The sequence below is a fragment of the Salvelinus sp. IW2-2015 genome, linkage group LG10, assembly GCF_002910315.2.
Source record: "Salvelinus sp. IW2-2015 linkage group LG10, ASM291031v2, whole genome shotgun sequence".
Taxonomy (NCBI): domain Eukaryota; kingdom Metazoa; phylum Chordata; class Actinopteri; order Salmoniformes; family Salmonidae; genus Salvelinus; species Salvelinus sp. IW2-2015.
Window position 1 is genome coordinate 22,134,209 of NC_036850.1, and position 26,891 is coordinate 22,161,099.

General features: G+C 42.9%; 1 pseudogene; it reads left to right on the plus strand.

The window, feature by feature from the left end:
• The first annotated feature begins 16,017 nt into the window (after nt 1–16,017).
• Nucleotides 16,018–26,891, plus strand: part of LOC111969151 (FERM domain-containing protein 5-like) — a 24,949-nt pseudogene continuing 14,075 nt past the window's right edge.

Here is a 26,891-nt window from a genome sequence, read left to right on the forward strand (position 1 = left end):
TTAATACAGTTTATTTCCTTTTCTTTATTATCTATTTCACTTGCTTTGGCAATGTAAACATATTTTCTCATGCCAATGAAGCCCTTAATTGATATTGAAGAGAGGGGGAGAGGAGAGAGAGCAGAGAGGCAGAGGGAGAGGAGGCAGAGGGAGAGAGAGGCAGAGAGAAAGAGGCAGAAAGACAACGAGAAGAAGTCATCTGCTAATGTGACAGACATTACCACCACCACAAACCAGCTCTGTTTTCTCCTGAGCCTAATCAAGATCGCTGACTAGGGTTGCACTTTTTGGGGAATATCAGAGGTGGAATTTTCTGTGGGAATTAACGGGAATATTTGGGAATTAATGGGATATATGGGAATTAATGTAAACAATGCAAATTCATATTAATATCATTTAAATGTAGATGTTTTTTTGCATTGGATACATTTACATATAGTATGGAGACAGAAACATAACATTTGACCTTATCATAAGTAGACATAATTGCAAATGATTAAATCCTTCCAATAGAAATAACATTTAAAAATTGTTACGAATTGATCTTTAATTAAATGAGTTGACTCGTCACATGGGATGATTCACTGAACAACAAAGAAAGGGATATTGAATGATCCCAATGATCCATCGCGATCTCCAAAACGTTTTCAACATACATCTGTAAAATGAGTCTAGAAACTTAAGCTTTGTTGTTCTTCCTCTCAGGTTCCTATGTCTTCTCCTGGTAAGGTCACGCCTAACATGTAAGCTGTTTATTCTCTGTGTTGGTTGGGCGTGATAGTGACTTGGTGGGTCATCTAGGTGTTTTGATTTCTATGGTGGCTGATATGGTTCCAATCAGAGGCAGCTGTTTATCGTTGTCTCTGATTGGGATCATATTTAGGTAGCCATTTCCCATTGTTATTCGTGGGATCTTTTCTATGTTTAGTGCCTGCCCAGCGCTAGTTGTTAGCTTCACGTTTCATTGATTTTGTTGTTTTTCGGTGTTCATTTGTTAAAAGGATATGTACGACTACATGCTGCACCTTGGTCCATCCTTACGACGATCGTGACAATATATACAGTATGTATAATGACAATTACACAATGAATGAACAATGAACTACTTTATTTTAACTTAATATAATACAAATATATCAATTTAGTCTCAAGTAAATAATGAAACATGTTCAATTTGGTTTAAATAATGCAAAACAAGTGTTGGAGAAGAAGTAAAGTAAATATGCGCCATGTAAAAAAGCTAACGTTTAAGTTCCTTGCTCAGAACATGAGAACATATGAAAGCTGGTGGTCCTTTTAACTGAGTCTTCAATATTCCCAGTTAAGAGTTAAGACGTTTTAGGTTGTCATTATTATAGGAATTATGACGCGTCGCTATTTCGCTCTATACCATTTGCATTTCATATACCTTGACTATTGGATGTTTTAAGGCACTTTAGTATTTAGTACTCTACTCAACAAATTTGGATGGGTCTATCACAGTGCCATCCGTTTTTTACCAAAGCCCCATATACTACCCACCACTGCGACTGTACGCTCTCGTTGGTTGGCCCTCACTTATACTCGTCGCCAAACCCTGGCTCCAGGCCATCTATAAGTCTTTGCTAGGTAAAGCCCGCCTTATCTCAGCTCACTGGTCACCATAGCAGCACCCACTCGTGTAGAGCGCGTCCAGCAGGTATATCTCACTAGTCACCCCCAAAGCCAATTCCTCCTTTGGCCGCTTCCCTTCCAGTTTCTTGCTGCCAATGACTGGAACGAACTGCAAAAATCCTGAAAGCTGATTTTTCTCCTCACTAGCTTTAAGCACCAGCTGTCAGAGCAGCTCACAGATCACTGCACCTGTACATAGCATCTGTAAACAGCCATCTATCTACCTCATCCCATACTGTATTTATTTATTTATCTTGCTCCTTTGCACCCCAGTATCTCTACTTGCACATTCATTTCTGCACATTACCATTCGCGTGTGTATTAGCTATATTGTAATTATTCCCACCATGGCTATTTTGCCTTAACTCCTTATCTACCTCATTTGCAATCACTGTATATAGACTTTTTGTTTTTTTTTTTCTACTGTATTATTGCTGTATGTTTGTTTATTCATGTGTAACTGTGTTGTTGTATGTGTCGAATTGCTATGCTTTATCTTGGCCAGGTGGAGTTGCAAATGAGAACTTGTTGAACTAGCCTACCTGGTTAAATAAAGGTGTAATAATTTTTTTTTAAATTGCCAGCCTAATCTCGAGAGTTGATAGATTAAATAACTATTTTGTAAGATATGCTTTAAAATGAAACATGTATGGAACAGGTGAATTAACACTCCTCAGTTAGCAGGGTCAAGCAAGCTAAATCCACATGGTAGCAAAACTAACTAGCAGAAATTGTTACAAGTTAGAAATGATTTTACACACTTTGCTGTAGCTACATTTACTACTTAACAAAAAATAATGTATGTGATATAAAATATATTCACCCGAAGTATTGTAATCAAACCAGAAAGCAATTAGTCCTTGGCTCAGACAGTGTAATAGTGTGGCTCAATAGCATCTCATTAGTGTGCAGATCTTGAGAATCAGCTGTACATGTGAGGGAAGAATGCACTGCACATGTGAGGGAAGAATGCACTGTGCATGCAGAGGGTTGCAATTCCATTGAATTGGGGATAGTTTAACCAAAATATGCACAAGACCTAGAATTGCTTATGTGTATCCCACAAAAAAGTTCACTGTTTTTTTTTGATGAATTTAAGCGAAATTCCCCAAATTCCGGGCTGAACTCCCATGAAAATTTCCCAATTTCCCAACCCTTTGCAACCCTGTCGCTGACTATCTAGTGTCTGGTGCACAACAACCATTTAGACTCCATTCTTCGGTTGTTGCAATCTTCCGTCCACCTGCAGCTTAATATGACACCATCACATATTAATGCTGTGTTTCCCTGGCTGATATGACCATTTCAATAATTCATCTAAAGTGAGGCTGGGTTGGCCGTGGAGGACCAAGAGAGGAGTCTGCTGATGAGCAGCGTGCGCCTGACGACCTGCTTAAATTACGGACTCCAGATCATTTGGCCCCAGTCTTTTCCTCTCTCTGTGTGTGTCACTTTTATTACTTCTATGATGGAGCATCAATATCAGCATCAGCTTGGTTAAACAAATTACTAATGTCCCCTCCCTCTCCCCCCTCCCTCCTCCCTCTCCTCCCTCCTCCCTCCCCTCTCCTCCCTCCCTCTCCTCCTCCTCCCTCCTCCCTCTCCTCCCTCCCTCCCTCCTCTCTCTCCTCCTCCTCCTTCTCTCCCTCCCTCCTTCACTCCCTTCTTGAGTTTAAACATTCCTTCCCTTTGCTAATCCATTACCATGAGTCATGGTGGCTGATATCACAAGGCTGCCCACCCTCACACCGCACACCTGGGATGGGGGCAGACCACACACACTTTTGCCCACCTCTCCTGCCCACCCCCAAAGAGGGCTTGGGCCTCGAGGCACCACACACACCATTTGTCCACGCCACAGAGCGACTCAGGGTGCGTCCAAAGGCACTCTATTTCCTATATAGTTCACATTTTGACCATGGCCATAGGCCCCTGCCCAAAAGTACTGCCTATGGTAGGAAGACGGTTCCATTGGGATGCAGCCACAGAGACAGCCCAGGAGCTAAATCAATTGCCTGGCATTATAATGTCCCCAGTAACATCGGCTTGGAGAAGGGAACATGACAATACAACATAACTCTCTCCTCGCTCTCTCTCTCTCTCTCTCTCTCTCTCTCTCTCTCTCTCTCTCTCAATTTCAATTTAAGTTGTTTTTGCACGTGAAACATGTCTACATCGCCAAGCGAGTGAAATAGATAATAAACAAAAGTGAAATAAACATAAAAAATTCACGTAAACATTACACTCACAAAGTTCAAAAAGAATAAAGACATTTCAAATGTCATATTTTGTCTATTTACAGTGTTGTCAAATCAAATCTTATCAAATTTATTGGCCTACTACATGGGTAGCAGATGTTAATACGAGTGTAGCGAAATGCTTATGCTTCTAGTTCGACAGTGCAGTAAATCTAACAAGTAATCTAACAAACTCACAATGACTACCTTATACACACAAAGGTAAAGGGATGGAATAAGAATATGTACATATAAATATATGGATGAGCGATGGCCATGTGGCATAGGCAAGAGCAGTAGATGGTATAGAATACAGTATACACATATGAGATGAGTAATGTAGGATATTTAACATTATTAAAGTGGATTATTTAAAGGTGACTAGTGATACCTTTATTAATCCATTTATTAAAGTGGTAAGTCAAGTCAAGGCCTCTGCGTGAGACACAGTACTGTAGCTTAAACATGGGTTCAAATAGTATTGAAACTTTCAAATAGTTTTAGCGTTTTGTAGCGTTCCAGTGTGTGCGTTTCATGTTGGGGGCTCTTGCATTGTTGCATTACGCCAGTCAAGCTCAATCAAACACAGATTAAGTATTTTAAATTATTCCTACCCAAGACTGCAGCAGTTTACTTCCTAAAGCGAAAGCCTCTTATTCTTGGTTTGGTAATAGATGTGATGGCTATTAGGAAAACTTTCTAACAGTGCTAAGAGGGGACAGCCAGTGGTGATTAAACAGTAATTTACTGGAGTGAAGCTCAATTACTCCTAGAAAGTGGGGGGTCGTATTCACTGGCAGTAATGGTGTTCTGTAGATTAGAAGTGGGTGGGATATTCACTGGCAGTAATGGTGTTCTGTAGATTAGAAAGTGGGTGTGGTATTCACTGGCAGTAGTGGTGTTCTGTAGATTAGAAAGTGGGTGGGTATTCACTGGCAGTAGTGGTGTTCTATAGATTAGAAGTGGGTGGTGTTATTCACTGGCAGTAGTGGGTTCTATAGATTAGAAGTGGGTGGTGATTCAACTGGCAGTAGTGGTGTTTCTGTAGATTAGAAAGTGGGTGGTGTTATTCACTGCAGTAGTGGTGTTCTATAGATTAGAAAGTGTGGTGGTGATATTCCTGGCGAATGGTATTCTGTAGATTAGAAAGTGGGTGGTGTTATTCACTGGCAGTAATGGTATTCTGTAGATTAGAAAGTGGGTGGTGATATTCACTGGAGTAATGGTGTCTGTAGATTAGAAAGTGGGTGGTGTTATTCACTGGCAGTATGTGTTTCTGTAGATTATAAAGTGGGTGGGATATTCACTGGCAGTAATGGTGTTCTGTAGATTAGAAAGTGGTTGTCATATTCACTGGCAGTAGTGGTGTTCCGTAGATTAGAAGGTGGGTGGTGAATTTCACTAGCAGTAATAGTATTCTGTAGATTAGAAAGTGTGTGGTGTTATCACTGGCAGTAATGGTGTTCTGTAGATTAGAAAGTGGATGGTGTTATTCACTGGCAGTAATTGGTGTTCTGTGATTATAAAGTGTGTGGTGATATTCACTGACAGTAATGGTGTTCTGTAGATTAGAAAGTGGGTGGTGATATTCACTGGCAGTAATGGTGTTCTGTAGATTAGAAAGTGGGTGGTAATTCATGGCAGTATGTGTTCTGTAGATTAGAAAGTGGTGGTGTTATTACTGGCAGTAATGGTGTTCTGTAGATTATAAAGTGTGTGGTGATATTACTGGCAGTAATGGTGTTCTGTAGATTAGAAAGTGGGTGTGATATTCACTGGCAGTAATGGTGTTCTGTAGATTACAAAGTGGGTGGTGTTATTCTACTGGCAGTAATGTGTTCTGTAGATTAGAAAGTGTGGTAGAGAAGAATAAGAAATACTGTATGTTACTTGCATGAACACACACACACACACACACACACACACACACACCCACACACACACACCACACACTGTGCGCACTACAACACCAACACACAATGCGTGCAGGAATGCACAAACACACACACACACACACACACACACACACACACACACACACTGAATGAAGCTCATATAAGTCCATACTATACAATGAAGATGCACATTGAAAGTCATCAGTAGCTTTCCTTTTTCATTTGAGATGAGATGCATGTACGCGGGACTAGGTGGTGAAAGAATCAGACGCAGAGAGAGAGCCGCTTGGAAAAAATATTCCTTTTTACTACTTCACAAAAATGATAACCGGCATACAGGGCGCAGGGAAACACTTGCAAAACCCAAAACACACGCACGTAACCAAAAGACAATCCGCACAAAACAAGGGCGGGTCAAACTCCTAAATATAGGGAAGCTCATTACGAAACAAAAAAAACACCGGTGAACTATGACTAATCAGACAAAACAAACAGACAAACGAAAAAGGGATCGGTGGCGGCTAGTAGGACGGTGACGACGACCGCCGAGCACCGCCCGAACAGGCAGGGGAGCCAACTTCGGCGGAAGTCGTGACAATGCATTCATTATCTCTGATTAAACCTCACTCATTAAACCTTCTATTACCCCATCTTCTCTGTATTAACATATCTGCCATGTTCAACAATAAAGTGGAGATAATGGTGTAGGTAGATGGTAGGTGGTAGATTGTAGGTAGTAGATGGTAGGTGTTAGGTGGTAGATGGTAGGTGGTAGAGCAAAGCAGTGGAATACTGTACCAAAACATGGTACTCTGCATTAACATAACATATCCACACTCCCCACAAATCTATATTGTACAGTACAGCGTTTTCCTACATAGTTTTTGTTCCTCCACAGTAGCTCGTCTCTGGGCTTATTCCCATAGGGACATCAGAGACCGCTTTGCTTTGCATCGGATCAATACGCTTTAGCTTCAGTCCTATAATATATACAGTCATTGTCTTCAGCCCTGCTTCAGTCCTATGATATATACAGTCATTGTCTTCAGCCCTGCTTCAGTCCTATGATATATACAGTCATTGTCTTCAGCCCGGCTTCAGTACTGCTGTTTCTGTTCCAGGGGTGCTGTTCTCAACTTTTTAAAGTTGAATTTATCTCATCAATATGCAAAGTATACATTCAGTACAAGTTGAGGACAGCTGTATGTACGTGCAATGTGCAGTGGTGCTTATGTAGCCATAATACAGTATGTAAAGCTGCTTAGTGACTGCTAAGTGCTATAGGTGGCAGGTAGCCTAGTGGTTAAGAGTGTAGTGCRACTAACTGAAAGGTTGCTGGTTTGAATCCCCTTGGTGAAAAATATGTCAATTTACCCTTGAACAAGGCACTTAACCCTAATTGCTCTTGATAAGAGTGTCTGCTAAATATGTAAAGTGTTGTTGTTCCTGGTGAGGGACAGAGATTGTTGAGTGCATCCAAAATGGCACCATATTCTCTGTATAGTAGTAGTGCACAATAAAGGGAATAGGGAGCCATTTGGGACAAATCCTAGGATTAGTCTAATGAATGAAAGCCTGTGTTTGGGTTCCAGTTCATTTCATTCCTAAATGTTCAGACCCATCGTGATAAATGGCTCTGTGTTTTGTTGTCTTTCAGTAAACACAGTTGCCATAAATGACATCACACACACACTGTGATTAATTAGAGAGATTGTCTGCCTCATTTTGGCTGTAGATAAGTTATGTAGGGTAGTATAGGAAGCATGTACTATATGCGTGTATACGTTGGTGCAGTGTCTCTGTATGTGCTTCTGTGGAGCTGTGTTTGTGTCTGCCTGCCACTCTCAGACCGGCAGGATGATTGTATTTTAAGGGAGTGCGAGTCAGCGCTTCGTGTCGTGTAGGGTAGTCCTCAGTGTGTGTGGTATAGCTGCTGTGACGGTGACATACTGGACAGAGACAGTAGCCAGTGGATGTGAGATCCCATAGAGAGACTGGAAAAGGTCAGGCTTCTGTGGTGCTAGCCAGCGTTAACATTCAGAACATTCTGTCTGCGTACCAAATAGCACACTATTCCCTATATGGTTCTGGTCAAAAGTAGTGCACTATATAGCGAATATGGCGCCATTTGGGATGCATCCTCTGCGCTAACACTGAGCCATACAGTCACCTAGGGCTTTGTCAGATGCCAGCCTCAGCCCTGCTGATGTGTTTTATGGTGGTAAACTGGGCCATTCTTATTACTGGGCCATTCGTATTACTGGGCCGTGGGCCTGGGCCATTCTGATTACTGGGCCATTCTTATTACTGGGCCATTCTTATTACTGGGCCATTCGTATTACTGGGCCTGGCCATTCATTTTACTGGGCCTGGGTCATTCATATGACTAGGCCTGGGCCATTCATTTTACTGGGCCTGGGCCATTCATTTTACTGGGCCTGGGTCATTCATTTTTACTGGGCCTGGGTCATTCATATTACTGGGCCTGGGCCATTCATTTTACTGGGCCTGGGTCATTCATATGACTAGGCCTGGGTCATTCATATTACTGGGCCTGGGTCATTCATATTACTGGACCTGGGTCATTCATTTTACTGGGCCTGGGTCATTCATATGACTAGGCCTGGGTCATTCATATTACTGGGCCTGGGCCATTCATATTACTGGGCCTGGGCCATTCATATTACTGGGCCTGGGTCATTCATATTACTGGGCCTGGGCCATTCATATTACTGGACCTGGGTCATTCATATTACTGGACCTAGGTCATTCATATTACTGGACCTGGGTTATTCATATTACTTGGCCTGGGCCATTCATATTACTGGACCTGGGTCATTCATATTACTGGGCCTGGGTCATTCATATTACTGGACCTGGGTCATTCATATTACAGTAGAGTAGAGTGTGTGAGTTTTAGCTGCCACTAAACACAGCTGTCTRCATGCTGGGCCACATACAAATGCTGGGCTGTACTGTAGCGGGCTGCTGRGTTAGCATGCATTAATCAATGCCTGAGAAGTGCACAATTGTGAATCTTTACATGGTGTAGTATGTCAGTGACATTGGCTAGAAGGTACAGAGGGAGTAGAAAGGCATGAGCCCCCACCTGTGACTGTCCCAACTGTCCTCACTAATCAACGCACCAGGGCCTAGGCCAGGCCTGGGCAAAGGCCGGCCCGGGGCTGTATGCGGCTCGCGACCTGATTCAATACGGCCCACGGAATCATGCTCAGATCACTTAGAGAATTTGCTATAGTAAAGTTTTGAAAAAGGTATTTGTTATTCAAATGAAAATCCCAATGAATACCCGCCTTTGTGTTATGATTTAACTCTCACCGCTTGTGGGACATTTATTTTGAAGGTACCTATAAATAACAATTGCATGAGGACAGACAGTGACCGACAGGCTGACACACACGCCACAGTTACAAATAGTAGCTAGCTCGAAATTGCGCAAAAATGTGTTTTTCAAAGATTTAAAAAAAGGAAAGTAGACAATGAATGTAGGGTGTTCCAGCAAGAGTGGACATTGAAATATTTATTTATTGAGGAATCAGGAAAAGCTGTGCGCTTAGTGTGCAAAGAGGAGCATCGCTGTTTTGAAAGACCCACAACTTGTCCCGACACTGCCAGACGAAGCATGTAGAGAAATATAGGAATTTGTCTTCTGAGCAGAGGGCAAGTGCATCAAAAGAGTTGCTTTCTCAGTTGCAAAAGCAGCAAGGACTTTTCACAAAACTGCATTCAGCAAATGACGGAATTGCGAGAGCTAGCTATGTACTGTCCCACAAAATTGCGAAACATAGCAAACCATTCACTGAGTGCGAATTCATTAAAGAATGTTTAATTGACTTGCAGCAATACTTTGCCCCGACAAAGAAAGAGTTGTTTAAAATGTTTCCCTGTCAAGACGAACATTGACACGGCGTGTTGAGGACATCGCAGAGAATATGGAACAACAGTTGAAAGACAAGGTAAAGGATTTCACCTATTTCTCCTTGGTCCTGGATGAGAACAGTGATGCACGTGACACGGCGCAGTTGTTGATATTCTTCCGCAGGCATAACCCAGACTTTGAAATTATAGAGGAGCTTGCTTCAGTGCAGTCAATGAAGAGCACAACCACAGGGAAATATTTATTGGAGGAGGTTAATAAGTGTGTGCAAAGCTGGGATGAGTTTTGAAAAGTTATCTAGTGTGACCACTGATGAGTGCCCAAACTTGACAGGAAAAAACGTTGGCCTTTTGAAAGGATACAAGATCAAGTAGCTGAGCTGAACCCAGATCAGAAAAATATTTTCCTGCATTACATTATTCATCAGGAGGTGCTCTGTAAATGTGTTCTGAAAATGAGCCATGTTGTGATACATCACTAAAGTGGTAAACTTCATAAGAGCAAAAATCTTTAAACCACAGGCAGTTTGTCTCACTGTTGGAAGAGACAGAGTCTGGTCATGCAGATCTCCCCTCTCTCCCAAACGTGAGATGGCTGAGTTTGGGGAAGGTGCTTAAAAGGGTGAGGACCTGAAGTCGGAAATTGCTGAGTTTCTTTCAAATGAAAGAAAAATATGTGGATTTCCCTCAACCGCAAGAAAATAATGGTTGGCTGACTTTGCCTTCACCGTGGACATCATGGCCATCATGATTGAACTGAATTCCAAACTACAGGGAAGGCCCTTTTGCACATCAGATGTACAGCCTCTTCAAAACCTTCAGGGAAAATTACTCCTCCTGACCCGCCAAGTAGAAGCCAACAATCTCACCCACCTTCCGACACTACTAATCTGTTCCTATCAGATGACCAGGGAGAGAAGTATGTGGATAATGCTCCCACTGACTTGCAACTTGAGCTTATCCATCTTCAGTCTGATGCAGTGATTGGAGAACTATTCAAAACAATGTCACAGACAAGGTTCTATAGATCTCTCGATTAATATAACTTTCCAAAGATTAGGAGTCATGCTCAGAAGATGTTTGTACTTTTTGGGTCAAAATATGTACAGTGATTTGCAAAAGTATTCATCCCCTTGGCGTTTTTCCTATTTTGTTGCATTACAACCTGTAATTTAAATAGATTTTTATTTGGATTTCATGTAATGGACATTCACAAAATAGTCCAAATTGTGTGAAGAGAAATAAAAAAATTACTGTTTTCAAATATTCTCAAAATAAAAAAACAGAAGGGTGGTATACAAGCGTGTATACAGTTGAAGTCGGAAGTTTACATACACTTAGCCAAATTGTCACGATCGTTGTAATGAGGAGACCAAGGCGCAGTGTGATATGCATACATTCTTATTTTAATGAAGAAAGACACTCAACAAAGTAACAAAAACGACCGTGAAGCTATATAAAACGAGTGCTGACAGGCAACTACACATAGACAAGAACCCACGAAACCAAAAGGGAAAATGGCAACTAAATAGGATCCTCAATCAGAGACAACGATAAACAGCTGCCTCTGATTGGGAACCAATTCAGGTCACCATAGACCTACAATTACATAGACTTACAAAAAACCCTAGATCTACAAAACCCTAGACAAGATAAAACAAGCATACCCACCCTCGTCACACCCTGACCTGACCAAATAATAAAAGAAAACATAGATAACTAAGGTCAGGGTGTGACACAAATACATTTAAACCAGTTTTTCACAAGTCCTGACATTTAATCCTAGTAAAAATTCCCTGTCTTAGGTCAGTTAGGATCACCACTTTATTTTAAGAATGTGAAATGTCAGAATAATAGTAGAGAGAATGATTTATTTCAGCTTGTGTTTCTTTCATCACATTCCCAGTGGGTCAGAAGTTTACATACACTCAATTAGCATTTGGTAGCATTGCCTTTAAATTGTTTAACTTGGGTCAAATGTTTCGGGTAGAGTTCCACAAGCTTCCCACAAAAAGTTGGGTGAATTTTGACCCATTCCTCCTGACAGAGCTGGTGTAACCGAGTCAGGTTTGTAGGCCTCCTTGCTCACACACACTTTTTCAGTTCTGCCCACAAATTTGCTATAGGGTTGAGGTCAGGGCTTTATGATGGCTACTCCAATACATTGACTTTGTTGTCCTTAAGCCATTTTGCCACAACTTTGGAAGTATGCTTGGGGTCATTGTCCATTGGAAGACCATTTGCGACCAAGCTTTAACTTCCTGGCTGATGTCTTGAGATGTTGCGTCAATACATCCACATAATTTTCCGTCCTCATGATGCCATCTATTTGTGAAGTGCACCAGTCCCTCCTGCAGCAAAGCACCCCCACAACATGATGCTCCACCCTCGTGCTTCACGGTTGGGATGGTTCTTCGGCTTGCCAAGCATCCCCATTTATCCCAAACATAGTGATGGTCATTATTGCCAAACAGTTCTATTTTTGTTTCATCAGACCAGAGGACATTTCTCCAAAAAGTACGATCTTTGTCCCCATGTGCAGTTGCAAACCGTAGTCTGGCTTTTTTATGGCGGTTTTGGAGCAGTGGCTTCTTCCTTGCTGAGCGCTTTCAGGTTGTCGAGGACTTGTTTTACTGTGGATATAGATCATTTTGTACCTGTTTCCTCCAGCATATTTACAAGGTCCTTTGCTGTTGTTCTGGGATTGATTTGCACTTTTCACACCAAAGTACGTTCATCTCTAGGAAACAGAATACGTCTCTTTCCTGATGGTATGACGGGGTGCGTGGTCCCATGGTGTTTATACTTGCGTACTATTGTTTGTACAGATGAATGTGGTACCTTTAGGCATTTGGAAATTGCTCCAAGGATGAACCAGACTTGTGGAGATCCACAATTCTTTTTCTGAGGTCTTGGCTGATTTCTTTTGATTTTCCAATGATGTCAAGCGAAGAGACACTGAGTTTGAAGGTAGGCCTTGAAATACATCCACAGGTACACCTTCAATTGACTCAAATGTGTTCAATAGCCTATCAGAAGCTTCTAAAGCCATGACATCATTTTCTGGAATTTTCCAAGCTGTTTAAAGGCACAGTCAACCCTATGTAAACCTCTGACCCACTCGAATTGTGATACAGTGAGTTATAAGTGAAATAATCTGTCTCTAAACAATTGTTGGAAAAATGACTTGTGTCATGCACAAAGTAGATGTCCTAACCGACTTGCCAAAACTATAGTTTGTTAACAAGAAATGTGTGGAGTGGTTGAAAAAACGAGTTTTAATGACTCCAACCTAAGTGTATGCAAACTTCTGACTTCAACTGTATGTATTCATCCCCTTTGCAATGAATCCCATAAAAAAGATCTGGTTCAACCATTTACCTTCAGAAGTCACATAATTAGTTAAATAAAGTCCACTTCTGTGTAAACTAAGTGTCACATGGTCTGTCACATGATCTCAGTATATATACACCTCTGAAAGGCCCCAGAGTCTGCAACACCACTAAGCAAGGGGTACCACTAAGCAAGGGGTACCACCAAGACCAAGAAGCTCTCCAAACAGGTCAGGGACAAAGTTGTGGAGAAGTACAGATCAGGGTTGGGTTATAAAGAAATATCCAAAACTTTGATCATCCCACGGAGCACCATTAAATCCATTATTAAAAAATTGAAAGAATATGGCACCAAAACAAACCTACCAAGAGAGGGCCGCCCACCAACTCTCACGGACCAGGCAAGGGCATTAATCAGAGAGGCAACAGAGAGAACAAAGATAACCCTGAAGGAGATGCAAAGCTCCACAGCGTAGATTGGTCATCTTTCCATAGGACCATTTTAAGTCATACACTCCACAGAGCTGGGCTTTACTGAAGCGTGGCCAGAAAAAAGCCATGGCTTAAAGAACAAAATAAGAAAACACGTTTGGTGTTCGCCAAAAGGCATGTCATGTGGGAGACTCCCCAAACATATGGAAGAAGGTACTCTGGTCAGATGAGACTAAAATCAATCTTTTTGTCCATCAAGGAAAACACTATGTCTGGCGCAAACCCAACACCTCTCATCACCCCTAGAACACCATCCCCACAGTGAAGCATGGTGGTGGCAGCATTATGCGTTGTGGATGTTTTTCATTGGCAGGGACTAGGAAACTAGGAATGATGGATGGCGCTAAATACAGGGAGATTCTTGAGGGAAACCTATTTCAGTCTTCCAGAGATTTGAGACTGGGACGGAAGTTCACCAGGACAATGACCCTAAGCATACTGCTAAAGCAACACTTGAGTGGTTTAAGGGGAAACATTTAAATGTTCTTGGAATGACCTAGTCAAAGCCCAGACCTCAATCCATTGAGCATCTGTGGTATGACTTAAGATTGCTGTACACCAGCGGAACCCAACCAACTTGAAGGAGCTGGAGCAGTTTTGCCTTGAAGAATGGGCAAAATTGCCAGTGGCTAAATGTGCCAAGCTTATAGAGACATACCCCAAGAGACTGCAGTTGTAATTGCTGCAAAAGGTGGCTCTACAAAGTATTGACTTTGGGGGTGAATAGTTATGCACGCTCAAGTTTCAGTTTTTTTGTCTTATTTTCACATTGTTTCACATTTTGTTTTGCATCTTCAAAGTGGTAGGCATGTTGTGTAAATCAAATGATACAAACCCCCCAAAAATCTATTTTAATTCCAGGTTGTACGGCAACAAAATAGGAAAAATGCCAAGGGTGAATACTTTCGCAAGCCACTGTATGTGAACAGACATTTTCAATTATGAAATATAACATGTCAAGGCACAGATCATCTCTTACTGACTCTCACCTCTCAGCAATCCTTCGCATAGCGACGTCAGAAACGGTACTTTTCCCTCCGTGTAGTCATTGCATGTTTAATAATGAAAATACCTACCAAAAGGAGAACATGGATGTGGTTTATTTCTGTGCATGTTAAAAAAGTTAAATAAGTAGCATATCTGGATGTGATTTACAGTAGATATATCTGTCAACAAAGTCATACACATGATGTATAATCCTGTAATATGATTCTGGTCCGCGATGGCAAAATATAGCCCTCCATGGAAAATAATTTCCCAGCCTGGCATAGAGTGACTGACTGCAGCATCAGACTGGCTGGGCTAGGTAGATATGACTGCATCATCAGACTGGCTGGGGCTGAGGTAGATACTGATTACATCAACAGACAGGCTGGGCTGAGGTAGATACTGACTGCATCATCAGACTGGCTGGGCTGAGTGGGATACTGATTACATCATCAGACTGGCTGGGCTGAGGTGGATACTGATTACACATCAGACTGGCTGGGCTGAGGTGGATACTGATTGCATCATCAGACAGGCTGGGGCTGAGGTGGATACTGATTACATCAACAGACAGGCTGGGCTGAGGTGGATACTGATTGCATCATCAGACAGGCTGGGGCTGAGGGGATACTGAATTACATCAACAGACAGCTGGACTGAGGTGGATACTGATTACATCAACAGACAGGCTGGGCTGAGGTGGATACTGATTGCATCATCAGACAGGCTGGGCTGAGGTAGATACTGATTGCATCATCAGACAGGCTGGGGCTGAGGTGGATACTGATTGCATCATCAGACAGGCTGGGCGAGGTAGATACTGATTGCATCATCAGACAGGCTGGGGCTGAGGTGGATACTGATTGCATCATCAGACAGGCTGGGCTGAGGTAGATACTGGCATCATTAGACAGGCTGGGGCTGAGGTGGATACTGATTGCATCATCAGACAGGCTGGGCTGAGCCCAGTCACCCAGTGACCACCTATGCCTGAGCAGGCAGCAAGCAGCAGAGCATATCCATTTCTCTCTCTCTGAAAAGTCTACAGAGGCGGGACCATTCCATTTGTCATGCGCTGCTCTGCACTACAGGTTCCATTCCATTTCTCATTCACTGCACTGCACAGCAGGGCCTATTCCATTTCACCCTCACAGCACTGCACAGCAGGCCTATTCATTTCACCCTCACAGCACTACACTGAAGGCCAATTGAATTTCTCACTCTCTACATTTCCTTCTCATCACTGTCTGCACCAGGTGTACATTACTCCACTTCCACTCCATTTTCCACCTTGTCTACCTCTCCGTACTGCTTCTCTCCATCATGTCTTTTCCTCTGCAGTAGAGATTTCAGCGAGACATCACAGATGGCTGTTTCTGCATATTAATATTTGATTCTCCTCAGATATGTCCCCAGGGTTGGTGAAATATTTAACCATGTTCTGGTGTTATTGAAATCTCGTTTCTTTTGAGCCAAAAATCTTCTACATGGTGTCTGTTCATGCCTTCACCCCTCTCCCCTTAGCGCTTTGTCAGTCACTGTCTGTGGCGTTGCCTGGCTACCAACCACTGTCACCCCTACATTACTAACTAGTGTTGTTTTTCACGGTTGTACAGCGAGATGCATTACCTGGTGTCTCCTCTACCTGGTTGTCACCTCTGTCACCCCTACCCTGACAGTAGTTGTCTCTCCTCAGAGTTATTCATGTAGTGTTTTCTATTGTGTACAGCGCGATGCAAAAGGGACAGTACCTGTTTGATCTCATCTGTCACCACCTTAACCTGCTGGAGAAGGACTACTTTGGCATCAGATATGTGGACCCAGACAAACAGAGGGTGGGTGGTGTCAACCGATAGGGAGGAGGGGTAACTCCTCTCTCTCTGTTTATGTTGTCTATCTATCTCTCTCTTCTTTCTGACTGTTTCTCTCTTACTACCTCTCCTTGCAGCACTTCTCACACTCTCTCTCCCTTTCTCCCTCCTCCCGCTCTCTTTCTTTCTTCTTTCTTTCTTTTTCTTTCTTTCTTCTTTCTTCTTTCTTTCTTTCTTTCTTTCTTTCTTTCTTCTTTCTTTCTCTTTCTTTCTCTCACTCTCTTTCCCCATGACATCACACATATACCACGAGCAGGCTATTTCTACAGTTTCTCCCTCTCTTCTCTCTCCTCCTTTCATGTGTGCCTGCAGCAGAGCCCAACCCGTACTCTACTGCGTCACAGCCTGAGGTTATTACTGTGTGTTAACTCTCTTGTCTGCACAGCCTGATACACACACGCACACCCACACGCGCGCACACACGCCGCGCGGCACACACACACAGATCCTATTCCCAGAGGAACAATGGTTCCGTGCCGATCAGAATCAGTTCCTTCTGTCTCTATCTCAACACTTTCAGAGGAGCTAGTGTTGTTGTTGTTGTTGAGGAGAAAACAGTTGGTGGGAGGAGGGGATTGACAGAGTGATGGAGAAAAGTGCTAGCACATCTTTCCCATAAACTAACCAGAAGAAGACAGCCATCTGCTGTCAGACAGACAGATTGAGAGAACTGATGGAGCTGTTGTGTGTTTCTTACTGTGAGTATTGAACTGGACCTTACTTGGAAACAATATTCCCTCACCCTGATCTGTGGGAAATACTTTGTCAGGTTTACTTTATGTGTAATAAAGCATCATTCTACCTTGACAGACTAATTAGTTACAGTACACAATAATATATATCTATTTTTAACACGAGTGTCAAAATCACATTTTGAGGAGCTATGCAATAATGTGAAATATTATATATTTATACAAAAATTGTATTTAACCTTTATTAACTAGGCAAGTCAGTTAAGAACAAATTTCTATTTACAATGACGGCCCACCCGGCCACCTGTAACGAAACTCTAATCTCCTCCTCCTCCCCGACGAGGAGAGGAAGGATCGGAAGACCAATTTGCAGCGAGGTATGATGACATGATATTCTTTATCACAAGACGAAACTAAACACACGAAGAACATTGATAATTTTACAAAAAAACAAAACGACGTAGACAGACCTGAACGAGAGAACTTACATAAAACATGAAGAACGCACGAACAGGAACAGACTACATATTACTAACGACAACGAAACAGTCCCGTGTGGTGCGAACATACACTGACACGGAAGACAACCACCCACAACAAACAGTGTGAACAGCCAACCTATATATGGTTTCAATCAGAGGAAAACGTCAAACACCTGTCTCTGATTGAGAACCATATAAGGCTAATTTCAAGTGACCGTAAACAAGAAACACAAAACATATAATGCCCACCCCAACTCACGCCCTGACCAACTAAACACATACAAAAAATAACATAAAACAGGTCAGGAACGTGACAAAACCAGGACGACGCGGGCTAATTGTGCGCCGCCCTATGGACTCCCAATCACGGCCGGATGTATCAGCCTAGTTCATATGCCTTGTACCGTGAAATATAGGCCTAAAGCCGAGACAATAAGAAGCACACAGTGGCAGAAAATAAATCAACCACACCTTTGTTTCATACAAAACCTGAAAGCAACCTCTGTCCTGTGAAGTCCACAAAGCATATTGTATGTAACAAACAGTTACATGACCTACAGCATGGTCAAGCAAGTTAATGTTTCAGACATTTCGGAATACAAACAACTATTGATTTAGAACCAGGAATGTACCGCAAGTCACAAAAAGAAAGCAGGAGCTGCCTTCCAATATCCAGCACATTTCAATTTCAACATTTCACCATCATCAAATCACTATGCTTTATCTAATACATACAACTAAAAGATACCAACACAATTGAGTCCAATCAACGTACGTTAAATATGATGTGGCTGCTATTTCTCTGTGTATTGTAAAAAAGCATCTGAAACTGTAGTTTTGCGTTAGTACGTTTAGTAAAGGGTGGGTTGAGTGCTTGAAAATGTGTGGAGTCAGTCGATTGGTTATCATAACATCCAGATACCAAGTTAGGTGTCGTTGTCAGAATACAGCTGATAGTGTGTCCATGTGGCTATGTACTCTAAATGTCGGGGGTCTAAATACGTTCGAATTGATTGGTAGTAGCATTGCGAGTAGTGGGAAAAAATTACTTTGATCCTCCTCATCGATACGTGTGTATGCTTCGAACTAGATTATAATTGATGCACTGACCTGAGACTGACGATCTCATATTGTAGTAGATGTGAGTGTATGTGATAGCTTACATTGCCTTTAGATGATTGTTGTTGTGGTAAGCTTGTATTTCAGAGTCCTAGGCAAGCTATGTCGTGTATTGTCTGTTGTTGTATTGCGTGTTTGTTGTTTTTGTTTTGTTGTTTGATGTTGGTTGTTGGTGTGATTTCTGTGTTTGTACTATGTTGATTTCCTGTTTGTGCCTAGAGGATCCGAGGGTGACAAGATAAAATGAAACATTGACCAGCTAGACTGTGATAAGATGCAATTCCTCATCTCTCTTATTCTAACTGGTGTGAGTTTCAAAATTCGGACTGCACGTCACAACGTACACGACACTATTTGCTTCCAGCCCACCATCTACAACACAAATTGCTTGCTCACTAGCCTAACTTCCTTCATGGGCAATGTTAGCTAGTTAACATTAGCCTTCTACATCTAGCTACATATGAACTTCCATTCTCTCAGGTCAGGGCACCATATATGAATTTATGTTGGATCAGAATCACCATCATTGGCCAGTACGAGAAATTAGTAAAACCACAACTCCAAATCCCTGTCTCCATCAATGGATAATTTAGGAAAGGCCCACTTTAGCTAGCTAGCCACAAACATGAGATGCAACAATTCAAGATGTTTCTGTCTATGACGTATTGCTCTCGTGATGTTATTGGAGTGAAGCCAAATCCAAACTGGCTTCCCTTGACACATTTTTTTGGTGCACCAGGATCATTTAACAGTTGAGCTCACTCAGTTTATTTCAACACTGATTGCTATTATTTTATACTTTTTATGAATGGAGGCCAAATGCTTGCTGGCTTCCCTTGCGTTTCAACACTACAGGTGGCAACAATGTCATGCTCTTTTTGACCAGACAGCAATCAAATAGATGGCCTACACACACAGAGACAGAGGGCGCTGTTTCGCTCACTCGGATGCTTTCTCCGGTGAGATACATTCCAGCCTTGCAAATTGAAGGAAAATTATGAAACACAGAGAGACGAATAGTCCATTTAAAAAAAATATATATATTTATCAATATTTTGGGAAGCCTGGCTTCTCTTGGCATCCATGAATACTGGTGCCTTCCTCAGTCAGAGTCAGATACTTAACCCAGTCTATATTCACTGTCAGTCTCTTCTATACACCTTACAATTGGCATTAGTTAGAGCAGTGTTTCAGGGTTTGGATAGAAGGACTGTTAGTAAGGTATATGAGGCTTTGATAGACACAACTCTGTCACAGTCTATCAGGTGAAGCACTCAACCAAGCCCTCTCCAGAGCAGAACCTCGAGGCCAGGGAGAGACAGGTGAAGTCTGGGAGATATGATGAACGTCAACAAACTAGGCCAGTATCACCGTGTAGTGTCTTACCCTCCCCACTCATTTAATGTATTCCATTTTTCATTCAACCTTTATTCATACAGATTAATTGAAGATAACATCTGTTCAACTCACCAGAGAATATTTTTTTCTCCTCCAAATGGTTATGAGCTGACAACAACAAGCGTTTCTCTAGTGTCCTTCCTCTAAAGCACTTTCCTTTCTTTCATCTCTATAAAGTCACTGGGGTAAGAGAAGAAGGGATGATGAGAGAGAGGAGAGAGAGAGACGATGGAGAGAGAGGAGAGAAGGAGAGGAGCGAGAGAGTGAGAGGAGAGAGAGAGATGAGAGAGAGAGAGAGAGAGAGAGAGAGAGAAGAGAGAGAGAGAGAGAGAGAGAGAGAGAGAGAAGAGAGAGAGAGAGAGAAGAGAGAGACGAGAAGAGAGAAGAGAGAGAGAGAGAGAGAGAGAGAGAGAGAGAGAGAGAGAGAGAGAGAGAGAGAGAGAGAGAATATAAACATCAGTGAGGTAGAGAGAACACAGCGTTAGGATGCTCAGTGGAGTTCTGTTCTAGAATGCCCTCCAGCTCTAGACAACAAGTCAGAATGCACAATTACTGAGCAATCAGACAACGTAGTCTGTCACTAATGTCTAGAGTAGAGGCAGAGGGAGAGCAGTCAGGTATTTAGCGCCTAGAAAACACCCTTTTTGACTGATTTGTTTTTGTTTATGTCTTTCAGCATTGGTTGGGTTTTACAAAATGTATTGCCAAACAAATTAAATGTAAGTACATGAATGCATGACCATGTATGACTATTGAATTATGCATGATGATATGCAGTTGCGAATTTGATTGGGTGATTGAGTCGTTGGCAGTTACTACTAGTTAGGTCACAGTAACTACTAGAAAAAGCCTATTTTCTAACATGTGACCTCTCCCCTCAGCCCAGCCTCCATTCACCATGTGTTTACGTGTCAAGTTTTACCCTCCCGACCCGGCTGCCCTGAAAGAGGAAATCACAAGGTAAGAGACTAGAGACAGAGTCTGACAGGCAGAATGGAGTGGGCTTATAATAGAGGAAACTAGGGTGCCAGCCATGCACTGCTGTCAACCCAACTCGGAGGGAGGGAGGGAGGGAGGGAGGGAGAGCTGGTAGGAAAAGAGAGTGTAGATTTTGCCTACAGTGGGTGCAATAGATTGAAAGAATTGGTTTGGTCCAAATGGTACAAATTACGTTGGATTCTTCCAACAGTGGGCAATCACTCTCTTTCATCTGATTGAAACTTCTCATGTTGATGCTGAATTTTACACACATCTAGAATATCACTACAGGCATGAATGAGTGAGCACAAGCTGATTTTAGGGGTATCAAAACCCTACAGTGAATCCGTTTGTAGGAGGATTTAGACCAGATAACTCTTTCTTTAAGTTGCAATGTCAGGTCACCCTGCCTGCACAATGTGGTACTCTATCTCTGACAGTCAAACTACGGTGAAGAGGAGGAGGAAGGAGGAGGAAAGAGGGAGGAGGGAGGGAGGAGGCGGAGGGAGGAGGAGAACGGCAGAAAGGTTGCCTTCCTCACACCTCACCTAGTTAGGCTGTGTCCAAATGGCATCCTATTCCCTATGTAGTTCACTAAGACCAGAGCCTGGTCAAAAGTAGTGCACTACATAGGGAATAGGGTGCCATTTGGGACGCAACCCTAGTCTCGTCATCATGCAATCTAGCCCCTTTCACTTTCCACTGCTTCCCATTGTCTCATAACCCCAGTCGGAGCTAGGGAGGGAGAGAACGCTTCCCATTGTCTCATAACCCCAGTCGGAGCTAGGGAGGGAGAGAANGTGTGTGCATCCGTGCAAGTAGAAATAACATTTTGACTCACCCTACTTGTAGATAAATGCCAATTCCATCCTCCTCTCTTTCATGTTGATGAAATGGTCTGTGACTCTGTCATACAGTACACGCTTTTATTTTTTGTTGTCCTAGGCTACCTGGCTAAAATGCTTGCTCACTAGCCTAACTTCCTTTCATGGGCAATGTTAGCTAGTTAACATTAGCCTTCTACATCTAGCTACATATTGAACTTCCATTCTCTCAGGTCAGGGCACCATATATGAATTTATGGTTGGATCAGAATCYCCATCATTGGCCAGTACAGAGAATTAAMTAAAACCACAACTCCAAATCCCTGTCTCCATCAATGGATKATTTAGGAAAGGGCCCACTTTAGCTAGCTAGCCACAAACATGAGATGCAACAATTCAAGWTGTTTCTGTCTATGACGTATTGCTCTCGTGATGTTATTGGAGTGAAGCCAAATCCAAACTGGCTTCCCTTGACACATTTTTTTGGTGCACCAGGATCATTYACAGTTGAGCTCACTCAGTTTATTTCAACACTGATTGGCTATTATTTTATACTTTTTATGAATGGAGGCCAAATGCTTGCTGGCTTCCCTTGRGTTCAACACTACAGGTGGCAACAATGTCATGCTCTTTTTGACCAGACAGCATCAAATAGATGGCCTACACACACAGAGACAGAGGGGCGCTGTTTCGCTCACTCGGATGCTTTCTCCGGTGAGATACATTCCAGCCTTGTGCTAAGGGACCGAGGAGGGGAGGGAGGGAGGGAGGAGGAGGGAGGGAGGGAGGGAGGAGGGAGGAGGGAGAGAGAGTGGTAGGAAAAGAGGAGTGTAGATTTTGCCTACAGTGGGTGCAATAGATTGAAAGAATTGGTTTGGTCCAAATGGTACAAATTATGTGGATTCTTCCAACAGTGGCAATCACTCTCTTCATCTGATTGAACTTCTCATGTGATGCTGAATTTTACACACATCTAGAATATCACTACAGGCATGAATGAGTGAGCACAAGCTGTTTTAGGGGTATCAAAACCCTACAGTGAATCCGTTTGTAGGAGGATTTAGACCAGATAACTCTTTCTTTAAGTTGCAATGTCAGGTCACCCTGCCTGCACAATGTGGACTCTATCTCTGACAGTCAAACTACGGTGAGAGGAGGAGGAGAGGAGGAAAGAGGGAGGAGGGAGGGGAGGAGGAGGAGGAGAGAAGGCAGAACGGCTGCCTTCCTCACACCTCACCTAGTTAGTCGTGGCCAAAATGCATCCTATTCCCTATGTAGTGCACTAAGACCAGAACTGTCAAAAGTAGTGCACTATATAGGGAATAGGTGCCATTTGGGACGCAACCCTAGTCTCGTCATCATGCAATCTAGCCCCTTTCACTTTCCACTGCTTCCCATTGTCTCTAACCCCAGTCGGAGCTAGGGAGGGAGGAACGCTTCCCATGTGTCATAACCCCAGTCGGAGCTAGGGAGGAGAGAACGCTTCCCATTGTCTTCATAACCCCAGTCGGAGCTAGGGAGGGAGAGAACGCTTTCCCATTGTCTCATAACCCCAGTCGGAGCTAGGGGGAGAGAACGCTTCCCATTGTCTCATAACCCCAGTCGGAGCTAGGGGAGAGAGAACGCTTCCCATTGTCTCATAACCCCAGTCGGAGCTAGGGAGGGAGAGAACGCTTCCCAATCCTCCACCATCTGGTGACGCTGCCAGCAGCACCTTCTGTAAAAGACACACACACACTCACTACACACACACACACACACACACACACACCACACACACACACACACAACACACACACACACACACACACACACACACACACACACACACACACACACACACACACACAACACACACACTTATGACATTTTGCTGTGTAATAATGGTATTTTATTGCGTTACTGCTCTTAGAGAAGATAAGCCACTGGTGTGTGAAATGAATGCTGGGTAAGATATTCTGAAATGTGTGTTTCTTGGATGCAGTCTGAGGCAACTTGATCTCACATGAAACGTTTACATGAATTGCAAGAGCTGAATAACAATCACATTCTCAACAGAAGACTGAAGGAGGACTCTCCATGGACCACAGCTAAACTCTATAAACCCAAAACCACATCTTTGTTTGGCTGGCCAAAGAACAGTCTGTCACAAAGAGTACAGTAACAGGAGATCACGAAAGATTTATAACCTCCATAACAAATCACAGATAGTGAAACTTAGAGGACAGAGGGAGATAACAACATAAAGCATGATAAGTAATGATGGAGAGGGGAGTGGGCAGAGAGAAGGGTACAGAGCAGGTCTGTGAGAGAGAGGGAGGGGAACTAAAAAACTGGTGTGAATCCAAAATGGCCCCCTATTCTCTATATAGTGCACTACTTTTGGTCAGAGCCCTGGTTAAAAGTAGTGCACTAGTTAGGGGATACGTGCCATTTGGGACACCTACTGGTTTTCCATATATTATTAGCTAGAGGGTATATTATGTTGCACCAGGCGAAGTCAGCAGCACTCTGCAGGGAGGAGAAGATGTGAAGGCAGAGTATAGAGTTGTGACTTATCTGACTTACGTGTTCAGGTCTCAGGCAAGGTTAGGCTACTCATCACGCAAACAAGCTTGGGTCACAGAATTAAACCTCTATTGCATGACTTATTCCTTTCATCTCCTAGTGGGGCAAAGGCCTATGTTGCATAGAGAATGAATGCTGATATTCCTGCACCAAAACATCCCTGACAATGGCGCTTTTCCTCTCATGTCTTAACACACCTGGACACATGGAGTTGCCTGTAGACAGTTTTATCTATTGTGCCGTTTACTTTCCAGCAGGTTCTAACCTATTTGATATTGAATTGGAGAGGAAGCCTTCCCACGTGAAGTTGTTTTGTCATCCTGTGTAGAACGACCAGGAGCAACCAGGGACTGTTGACTCAAACTAGTAGAAGTGGAAAAGTTATTTCATCATCCTGCTTTATAGAAGAGTCTCATGTCGACAGATCTCTGAGGAAGAGAATCTTCACTATCTCCTACACCTGATAGATAAAAGGTTCCAATTAAGAGAGGGCCAGATAAGGTGAAGTCCCCTCTGTGTTGGGCTGTGGAAGTGGCTGTGCTTTAGCTGGGAATGGAATGGTCTCCTGGGCCTGTAGGCTAGAGGCAGGAAGGAGCAGAGACAGACTCAGAGACACGCGCCATTATTCGCCACAGGCCTTCCTTTTACCAAACACTGTCGATCTCAAACACTCCTCTCCTCTACAAACCCTTTCCAAACAACCAACAAACGAACAAAGAGTTAAGTGAAGAACATCGTCTGGAATTTAAGATCAGGGCTCTTTTGGCCGTCTGTATGACCCACTCACCCTTTAAATGGAGCTACAAATGGAATAAGAAATTAGAAACAAATTATTTAGGTTCAGTACATCTCTTTGCTTGTTTGGAGTGGACCAAAAAACACAGTTTCTGATATTCCTTTGCAGATATCTAGTCTTCCTACAGATCAAGAGAGATCTGTACCACGGTGCTCCTGGTAAGACGTCGGATGCTGCCATGCTGGCTGCCTACATACTACAAGGTAAATGGACCACAGCAACCCCATGTTTTTCTAGACTATTTATTTTATTGAACCTTCATTTAACTAGGAAAGTCAGTTAAGAACAAGTTCTTATTTTTTTTAAATACAATATAAATATAGGACAAAACACACTTCACAACACTACATAAAGAGAAACCTAAGGCAACAACATAGCAAGGCAGCAACACATGACAACACAACATGGTAGCAACACAACATAACAACAACATGGTAGCAAACAACATGGTAGCAGCACAAAACATGGTACAAACATTATTGGGCAAAGTCAACAGCACAAAGGTCAAGAAGGGAGAGACAACAAAACATCAACAAAGCAGCTACAACTGTCAGTAAGAGTAAATTATTGAGTCTTTGAATGAAGAGATTGAGATAAAAATGTCCAGTTTGAGTGTTTGTTGCAGCTTGTTCCAGTCGCTAGCTGCAGTGAACTGAAAAGAGGAGCGACCAGGAAGTGTGTGCTTTGGGACCTTTAACAGAATGTGACTGGCAGAACGGGTGTTTAGTGGAGGATGAGGGCTGCAGTAGATATCTCAGATAGGGGGAGTGAGGCCTAAGAGGTTTATAAAGGTGTTGTTATAAGACTTAATGGAAAAATACCACTGTCACCTACTGTTTCATTGTGATGTGAGTGTGTGAGTTGAGGTAGTGTTAGTGGAGGTATAGGTCTAGAGCTCAGGCTGTAGCCTCCAGCACATGTGGCAGCATCCTCATTGGCATTCAGGCAGCTGATTTAAGGCTTGGCTCTCCTGCTCCCCTGCCACACAGAGACAAGGCCGCCATTGTCTGATTGTCTGGGCCTGGCTCTTACAGAATCTTCAGGCTGCATGAAAGAACAGCAGTAGAACAGCCGGTTAACCTATAGCAGAGAATATAGAAGAGAAGCTCTGACGGTATATACCATGACCACAATACATGTGGTTTATAACACCAGGTCACTATGCTTTATGTCATATGGTTACATAGGTCTTCCCAGTAATGTTTTGTGTGTGTTACAGACATCACAGGTAAAGTTTTTTCTGTTGTCTCCTGTGTTCTCCATCCTCCCCAGCTGAGGTTGGTGACTATGATCCTGGAAAGGCCTGAGCTACAGCTCTAAGTTCCAGTTCTTCCCTAAACACTCAGAGAAGCTGGAGAGGCATCTCTGACATCCACAAGACAGAACTAATGTAAGGTGACACCTGTCAGACTCCTCATTGTGATTTTATTTGACACATAGTTCACTCAGTCTCTGTCTGTAGTCTCCATGCACACCTGATTCTGAACATAGACATCATCCATCCCACTAGTCTCTCTCTTCCCTCTCTTTTCCCTCTCTTCCCTCTCCTCGCTCTCTCTCTCTCTCTCTCTCTCTCTCTCTCTCTCTCTCTCTCTCTCTCTCTCTCTCTCTCTCTCTCTCTCTCTCTCTCTCTCTCTCTCTCTCTCTCTCTCTCTCTCTCTCTCTTCTCT